The sequence below is a fragment of the Vitis riparia genome, chromosome 12 (assembly GCF_004353265.1).
Source record: "Vitis riparia cultivar Riparia Gloire de Montpellier isolate 1030 chromosome 12, EGFV_Vit.rip_1.0, whole genome shotgun sequence".
NCBI classification, from domain to species: Eukaryota; Viridiplantae; Streptophyta; class Magnoliopsida; order Vitales; family Vitaceae; genus Vitis; species Vitis riparia.
In genome coordinates, this window is record NC_048442.1 from 5,693,096 (window position 1) to 5,703,004 (window position 9,909).

Below are 9,909 nucleotides of genomic sequence, written 5' to 3' on the forward strand. Positions count from 1 at the left end.
GTCAATTATGTGGGGCCCATACATGATTGCAAGTTCAGGATGATAGGTAAAAAAATTGTTGTTCACTTTTGAATAATCAAGTGACTGTTTAAAAATTTGCCATTTTTTTTTTTTAAATGACACTTTTTAAAGAAGATTGTAAAAAAAATAATTTTCAATATCTCATAAATAAAAACCATATCCTAAAGTTATTATATCGTTTTATATATGAAACATACAATTAAAAACTTTGTTACCATAATATAATGAATAATTATTTTTTATGAGCACTCAACAATTGAATAATATATAAATATTCAATTGACTAACACACACATATTAAATGGAATAACTCACAATTATTCATTGGGTAATATAGCAAGTGAAAAAATTAAATAAAAATAAATTAAATTATATTGTAATATATTGTAATGATAGTGTATTTATATTGTAAGTATAATGCATTTATGTCGTATCTATATTTCATTACAAAAGTAATAATTTTAAAAATGTTTATTCATACCTATTGCTATCAACACATCCTATCAATATATTAACAACATTTATCTAGTGTATTGAAATTATTTAATAATTTTTGTACATAAAAAAAAATTACGAATCTCGTGAATTTAAATTAGTATTTTATTTTGTTTCAAAAATTATTTATGATATAGGTATATTATGAAATATAGTATGATCATACAAAATTATCATTTTTATAAAAAAATTTCAAAAATTTCCTAATTAGGTTTTATCGTAGTGTAAGTGCATTTATATTGTAATTATAACATATTTTTGTTGTACCTGTATTTTATAATAAAAGTAATAATCTTAAGGATCATCTTTTATACCTTATTAATATTCAACATATCAAATATATTAACATTATCCACTCGATGCATTGAGAAAAAAAATTATATATGAAAATGAAAAAAAAAAAAAACATTATGCAAAGGAAAAAAAAAATCATATAAATTTTTAAAAATTATTTTATTATAAAAATAAAAAATGATTAAACAGTCTCCGTCATTTTCCTATTCTTTTTAGATAACGTGAGTGAAAAAATAAACATTTTATCTTTTTCGAATTTAATACAAAAACATAATTTATCAATTTAAAATTAATATATATATATATATATATATATATATGAAAAATCATCATTTTTATTATATAATTATAAAACTTATTTTTTCTTAACAAAATTAAAAATTAGAATAAAAATAAAAAATGTAATAAAAAAACAATAAATGATATTTTGAAAATATTTTTTAAAAGTATTTTTGTTTTAAATAGTAAATTTAAACAGCAAATTATATATAATTATAAGGGTTAAACCCAATAAATGTGGAACCCACGCACCATAAATGTCATGATAAATCAAGTGAATGTTTTAAATGCTTTGAATTTTAAAAGTTTTAGTTGAAGGACAGCTTTGGTATTTAAGCCTATTAAAATCCTCTCCAATAATTATTAGAAGAAACCACCCTTTCTAGTAATTGCTTCGGGCAGTTTTGGTATTTAAGCCTATTAAAGTCCTCCCCAATAATTATTAGAAGAAACCACCCTTTCTAGTAATCACTCCGGGCCAGCCTACCCTATTGGGTAATTCTCTCTAATAAAAATAAGTTATTAAAAAATACAATATTTTAAATATTTATAAAATATATTTATTTTCATGTAATATAATTTTTTTAAAACTTTTTTTATAAAAATTATTTTAAAAATTTTATATAAGATAAGGTAGAGTGAGGTGGGTATAAGAGATTGGCATGCCCACCATATTCTACTTAATATTAGGCCTGCCTAAATGTTGTTTGGATGGATAGCAGACGCCTAAGCCTGTCACATGCTAGCGTAATGCCACAACTCGTCTTAATGCTCTTAAGGTGTATATAAATTTTGGTGGCATGCTAACATACTTTTACAATCTAATTGTTGCATGGATTGAAATTTTCATGACTGTGACAATACGCCTACCATTAAATACAGATTGTGATAGTAGGCCTCTTGGAAAAATTAGGAAAGAGTCGTAAGAGGCCGATTAACGTGTACAAAAGAATCAAAACAAGGAAAAGATTAAAACCGATCTATACTTATATAGTATCAGAAACTCTCTCTCTTATCCAATATAAAATATCAAAATAATTCTAAAAGATAATTTTAATATTATAAAATTTTCAATGTTTATAATGATAATATATAAAATTAATTTATTCACTTTGAATATATTTTTTTCTATTTCCACTTTTTTTAAAAACCAAACATAAATTTCCTCGTATTTCCACTTTTTTCGTAAAAAATACATAAAAGGTGCATGCTATAACTTTTTTTCTAGAGAAGGGATAAATTTTATGCTTCAAGGAAATCAATCTTAACAAAGGATTATCCTTGCCAATATTTTCAAAATTAGATTTGATCGATCCATTTACTATCAATCTAAAATATAGGATTTTAATATTTTTTTTGATAGAAAAATCTAAATAAATAGAGAAAATGTTGTTAAATTTTTAATAAAATTCATTATATAGATGTATATTTATTTATTTATTATTTATTAATATTAAAAAGTTAAAAAAAAAAATTACCATATATTCACAATGTGATGAGATGGCATAAGAAGCCAGTCAAAGCAAGTAGTTCATCAGCACCAGCAACTTGTGATAATAATGAAGCAAGGGTGGGTTTTTTTCAAAGAGATTTTTTTCCCACATGACTTGTCGCCTGTCTTCTTCCCCCATCTCATTCCACAGCTTCTGCCAGGAGGTCGATATCAATCATAAAGTCTATATATTGACCTTTTACTTCTTATTATTTATACCGAATTTCATTCTTTTTTTCTTTAGTCAAAAGTATTTATATTTTAGTCGAATACATATTCAATGACCGGGATTATATGTTTCATACTTTTCTTCCCTTCATTCAACTTTATCAAAGCTCCTGCCCATCTCTCGACCCTTGTCTCCATTCTTGAAATATAGGTCATGGTTCTTCACAAGTATTAAAAAATAATAGTAATAATAATAATTTAAAAATAATTTTCTTATTTTTAATTTTATCATAAAAAAATAAGAAAAAAAAATCAAATATACCTAAAAAAAATAAATAAATAAAATAAGTTTAAAAGAATATATAAAAATAATTTTTTTTCACTTTTTTTCCTTTAAATTTCTCTCCATTTTTTTTTCATCATATTTTTCTTCAATTTTTTCAGAAACCAAACGTAACCATAGAGTTGGTACAGAGGGAAAATCCCCACCAGATTGTAGTAGCACTAGTAGCCGAGGAGACTGCTGGGAGAGGGGAACCAGAGAGGCCTGCAAGGTCCATTTTCTTCAATTTTCTTTTAAGATTTCCAACATCCAATTAGGGAATGTTTGGTTCTTCCTCCCAATTTCAAAACAGAGCAAACTCAAGTTTAAATTTAATTACATATTGAAAGTATTGTATGCAGTTTGGTGAATGTAGGCGTCCTTTCCAATTTGTTTGGCTAGTAAGAAAAATTGAGAAGAAATGAAAACTATGGATCTATTTACATCGGATTGGCACCAAGTGGTGGCTTGTCGGCTACTTAGTAGGGAAGGGCGATAAGCCACCAGAAAGAGACAAACATCTAACAAGGACGATTTTGGAAAGAGAGACTTATCAAGAAACATACCAAAATCAAGTAGGTCACACACTCAAGGCAGCTAGGTTTCCAAGAGATGGGGGCCTTCTAGTAGAATCCTCAGGGCTCAACCATTTCCTTGATCAGAGTTGGATCAAAGGACTAATAGGAAGTAGAAACCTACACTTAAAACTCATGCAGAAGTCATGGAATCACTGAAGAGAGAGTGCCTACACATACAACTCGGGTTGGGGTTGGGTTGGGGTTGGGTTGGGGTGGGGTTGAATTTGGTTTCCACCCAACCTGAATGAATAAACAATCAACACAGACCCTAGCCTAACCCCAACTCTTAATACAAATTGCTTAACCCAAATCCAACTCAACCCCATTTTTTCAAGTTTAGGTAAAGTTCAAGTTAGATCGAATTGATTGGGTTAGCCTTGAGCAAAACTGGTTGCTTGAGTTGCAGAAGTCAAATAATTGTCATTAATATTATTATTAACAACTCAATTTGGGATCAAGCTGTCCAACATCCCTGGCCAAACCCAACCCAAATTAAATTCAGGTTAGCTTTTTTCGCTGAAGCCCAACCCAAATTGGGAAAGAGTCTACCTAAGCCCACCCAACAATGAGTTAGGGTTAGATCCAACCAAATTGCACCCTTAGATGGGTTAGAAACTGCCAACCAAAATCTGGACTATAGTCATAAAAATTCAATGCATCAATGAGACAAGAAGCATACGATAGGTTCCAAGATTACTGAAATCCTCCAAGTTTCCAACTGCTCTTCCAATGAGGAAAAGGTACAATTACAAAATAAAAGAGTCTTCTATTTACACAAGACTACAGAGAGGAAAATTATGACAATCTCATATCATATACAAAATTGTCATACTGATACACTAGCCTAATCACACAAGACACAATGACTCTCTGCCTATGACTAACTAACCATTATTGTGCAAACACACTAGAAGAAAACCCTGATAGACTTGTTTGCATAAATGGTCTAGTTAAAAGAAACTGAAAAAGAGGAAGTTTTGACCTAGAGCCTGTGCAACTTATGTTGGCCTAAGCCATAACCAACTTTTAGATATAGTTGGCTATAAACAGTATTACAAGGTCAGAAACTTCGTGCAAATAATCAGCATATACTTACAAACTATACAAATTGGCAAACCATATAAATCTATGCACACTATCATGCCCAATTTCAAATGTTACACCATGAGAGTGAGCATAACCCACTTGCACATACTGGCTAAAATTAAAGGAAAAACAAAAGCCTGAGTATATATTCACAATAGCACCTGATAGACATGAGTATGAAGTCACAAAAGAAGCAAGCAACCAATATGACTAATATGAGAATGTGAAATCACGAGTTGAAAAGAAGTATCAAATCACCAAATAAAATGTAGAGATCAATACGACTTTATGGAAGCGAATACCAACGAATACAAGCTTATCACTCAACAACAGAACCATCCCCCTCTTACCTCTCATGAGCAAAAACCCAATATCAACAACTATCAAACAATATCACCTGGGTGCTTTACTGTGAAGAGAAAAGCTGTTGGCTGCACTATTGCAGTGCTAAATGCTTGCATGCCTGCATGCAGTAGATATTACTATATAGTGTACATAACATCTGTATAAAGAAAACATAACTAAATAGCTAAAATGCATATAATGGCAGTACCTTTGAAAGAGTAGCATTCAAATAGATACTCCCATGCTCATCTGCAGAATTCTCTCTTTGTAGCACTTACAAGAGAGAAGATGTTAAAACCACAAAGAATTCCAGTTCCATAATTCAACAGAAGTTACAAAATGAAAATTCACATTGTCATCAGAAAGCTAACAAACCTCCATGTAACAAGTTGGAAAATAACTGGTTGAATTGCAAATGCTGAGATATCCAACAGTTTTTCATGATCCTTTCCAACTGCACATCTACCAACCCGTAAACCTACTCATAGTGTAACAACCAATTTCCTAGGTTATACCATAAACGTGAACTTACTCCACCCCTGCTCCACCATTGCCAGGGAAAAAAAGCCTGAGCATGTGGGTATAATCACACCATGAAACATGATTAGGAAACCATAAAAGGATAACAGTGATATAGATGACTTTATTAAAGCACCACCAGAAATGACAAAGCATAAACCAACATGAAAATGTTAAAACACCGATCAACTAAGATGTGTGGATAAGAATCACGCCATGAACATGAGAGTGAAATCAACATGATACAAGTGACCAACATGACAGTTTGAAGCACCCACCAACAATTACAAGGGTCAAGTATCAAATAACATGAGAACGTGAAGCCACCCACGAACCAGCAAAAGAAAACACCAATATCAACAGCTACATCAACCTTGTCCATGAGTGCTTTATTATAGACAGAAAGCTCTCGGCTGCAATTTTATTGCTCTAACCACTGGCAGACCTGCATCCAGGAGAGTAGTCCTATATATTAGATATAAGTAATATACAAAGAAAACATAACTATATAGCATCCAGGCCAAGTTTGCCTGTGCTATAAATCAGACATGCAGGAGAGCATATCAAATATATAAGAATTTTCTTGAAAGAGTAGCATCCAACCAAGTATTCCCTTGTTCATCTTATATTCTTGACTTGTAACACTTACAAGGATGCATCTGAAACTGCAAAGAGCTTCCATTCCAGAAATAGAAGGGGGAAAAAAGAAGAAAACAGAACACTAGAAAACCAAAATTTACCAGGTTACCACAAGCCTAATAGACAACTCACAAAAAGGTGGGAAATACTGGTTCAGTATCTACCAAGCTGTTTCATTAATCTTATGTTCATGATAAATATGCCTGCTTGCCAATTAAGACATCATTTTCCAGATCCTTTGCTGGAGGTCTTTGGAGGTCTTTCATTAATGCTGTATCCATAATATGAAGTTTGATTATTTAATCAAAATACCAATTTGTTACATTTTCACAACCTCCATGCTTTAGTAGGAAAATGAGCATAGGAATAACTCAAGAGTCCCTTAAACTCTGTCATCCAATTGAAACACCCAACAAGCTCAAAAAATGATATATACATGTATCAGTTTCACCAATCTACACAAACAAATATTCATATAAGATAACATATACAAGACATATACAAGTCAAGATTGCATATCAAAACCTAGGAAAATAATCAGGGATTTATATAAGAACCCATACTAAAACTGAGATTTAGATCTAAGGCTAGTATCTAGCAAAGGGAAAGCTATTCTTTAGGTTCAAAAAGCAGGAAGTAATTTTTCAAGCCTCAAGTCTAGTCTGGCTTGCCACCAGGACACTGAGGTTGCACAAAGTAGTAAATACTAACAAGAATAATACTTAGATGTGCCATTGGTGATTCTTGTGTAGGATTAGATACATTCAACTCAAATTTGGGCATGTTACAGAAACATGATAGTGTTATTGTGCCTTAATAGCATCCGAAAATACAAATCAGCACTTCTCAACAAGACCACTGCTACAGGAAACTCGCAGCCATTATCACAAGGATTGTTATGTCTAGAACTGATATTGACATAGAATATCACATTTCTTGTTTTCTTCTATCCTTAGATTAAAAACTGCTCATGCCTATCCATTGATAGGCCCAGTGTACAAGATCTGCACAACACTAATCACATATCTCTGCCTGCATATATTATAATTCTTTTTAACCAGTTTATTTTTCTAAGAATGATGCTATAAAAAGTTAAACATCATGTATCACAAAAATCCTTTGAATAGAACATGGAGATATTTCCTACCATGCATTTCGAGGAATACAACCCCTATCATCCCATTTTGTTTTAAAAAACGCCCTCCTCAATTTAGTTCAGTAATATAGTGTGTTTCTTGGCAAATCATTTTCCCTCTTCCTAAGGCACTGATAACAATCTCAAAACAATACACCTCAGATTCATCCAACTATCTAGCACTTGGTCTCAAAACGTTTTAAGCCAAGCACATTAACTTAATCCTGACACATGCATGCACATTTGTACTATGATAAAGGCCCCATTCAACACTGTTTAAGAACCTGAAAGTTCACTTACAGTCAATCTCTTTGCTTTTTTGGCCCTGTTTTTCCAGTACATATAAGAACATCATATTAAAACATTTAGTGAATTGGAATTGCAACACAATCCAATGCCATGTGGATCATTTGAACCACTAACTTCTGACCATGGATTTCCAGTGGAAGCCCCCTAGACAATCCTGGTAGCAATATGGTGTTTCTCAGTCTTGTTCCAGTTCACATGATTAGTTGTATTTAGGACCATAATTAAAGAGTGACAAACTACATACCTATCCACATACAACATTTTCTTATCAATTCTGAGGAAACCATCCAATTCTCTCTTTATGAGACCCAATAGAAAACTACCCAATTTTCAATTTATCACCCCATACAGAACTTCTCAATTGCATCAACCTAACAGAATCTACCCAAATCAATTGTAGCTAATAAATTAACATCCTCCAAGCCCCATCTTAACCACTCATTAGCACTACCCTCAGCACAAAACCAATAATCCAATCACTATTGCAAGGCTGTATGCTAGAGATGCAAATAAAATTTCATCTCACCTGCCATTCATCTTCTCTATAACAGAGATAAACCCTTGAGCACCAAGCTTTCCGTCTCCATTAGCCACCATCACCTCAAACAATTGCTTGTTCAAGGCAGCCCCTGGCAACACCGCCACCCTCTCATCCTCCTCCTCCACGATATCCACACCCATCCCCAAGTCCTTCACCATATACTCCGCATAACCGCCTGGTCTAAAGTCCCTCTCAATCATCCTTCCCCCGAACAACTCCATCGCCTTCGACCCTGCAGCCCCGCCCCTCACCGCATCCATCCATTGCTGCTTATCCAACCCTGCCCGCTCCGCAAACACCAGCCCTTCACTCAGCCCCAACATATTCGCCGCCACAATCATCTGGTTCGCATCTTGCAGCTCATCCCGCATCCGGGTGCGCCCACATAAGTCCCCTTCCCCATCACATTATACAATGGGGTTAACCACTCCACAACCCCACTATCTCCTCCTGCCAAAAATCGCCAACTTCCCATCCCTGGCACCGATATCCCCACCGGAAACAGGCGAATCCACGGACCAGCAGTTCTTCTCCCGTGCAGCAGCGTAGATTTCGCGGGCAAGACCAGGGTGGCTGCTGGTGGTGTCTACAAGAACGCCGCCGGGGTTGAGGCCGGAGAGGAGGCCGTTGGGACCAAGGACAATTTGCCGAACATCTGAGGGGTGCCCCAGCATAGTAAAAACGACATCGCTTTGCCGGGCGAGGGAGACTGGAGAGTCAGCCAATTGGGCGCCTTGGGACTGCAGTGTAAGGGCTTTGGAAGGGTTGCGGGCGTAGACGGTGAGGGAGTACCCGGCGGCGAGGAGGCGAGAGGCCATGGCGGCGCCCATGACGCCAATTCCCACAAATCCAACGCGGGTTTGGGCGGTGTTTATGGGTTTAGGGTATGGGGTTTCCATGGGAAGGGAAGAATCGAGGGAAGAGCAGACGGGTGAAGAGGGTGGAGAGGGTGGAGTAGATCGATTAGAGTGTGAAGTGGCCTTTCTTGCAGGTAGTAGAGGCTTCGTGGTGAAGAAGATTGGGGGAATCTTGGTATGGGGCCGGCACTGAAAACTCAGTGACAGCGATGAGGAGATAAAAGTATGTGATAATAGACCCGCACTGTCCATGGAAAAGGAAGGTCCGTAAACCGCATTATTGCTTTCCCAAATCCTTGTAATTTTTTTTTAGTGGATTTTTTATTTAAGTAATATTATTTTTCAAAAATAATATTTTATGAAATATTACAAAACAAAATGTAGTTTTAAAATGTAATTATTAAATTTTGATTTTCCATATCTTCTCCCATATTTGATTAATAATGACATAAGATAAATTATTTATCATTTAACTTATCTTATATTTAATTAAATATGAATACAATCAGATATATTATTTATCTTTTTTTTAATCCTTTTTAAATGAGGTATATTAATTCTAAATTAAGATATATGACATATATATCTCATGTACTATAAAATTTTGATTAAAAAAAGAACTAAAAAATATTCATAAAATAGTACTAATATATGCATTATTTAATATATATATATATAATGAATAAACATAATATAAAAATTATTTATAAATTTTAAATATTTTAATTATTAATATTATTAATAAATAAATAAATACTTAATTTTAAATTATTGAACAATTCTAAATGTAACTAAACGTAATAAAATTTTCATATTTATTCAACAAATA

At 33.4% G+C, this 9,909-nt stretch overlaps 1 pseudogene; it reads right to left on the minus strand.

Annotated features, from left to right (window-relative positions):
• Nucleotides 1–5,695: 5,695 nt before the first annotated feature.
• On the minus strand, nucleotides 5,696–9,350 carry LOC117927285 (annotated as a pseudogene).
• Nucleotides 9,351–9,909: the final 559 nt, after the last annotated feature.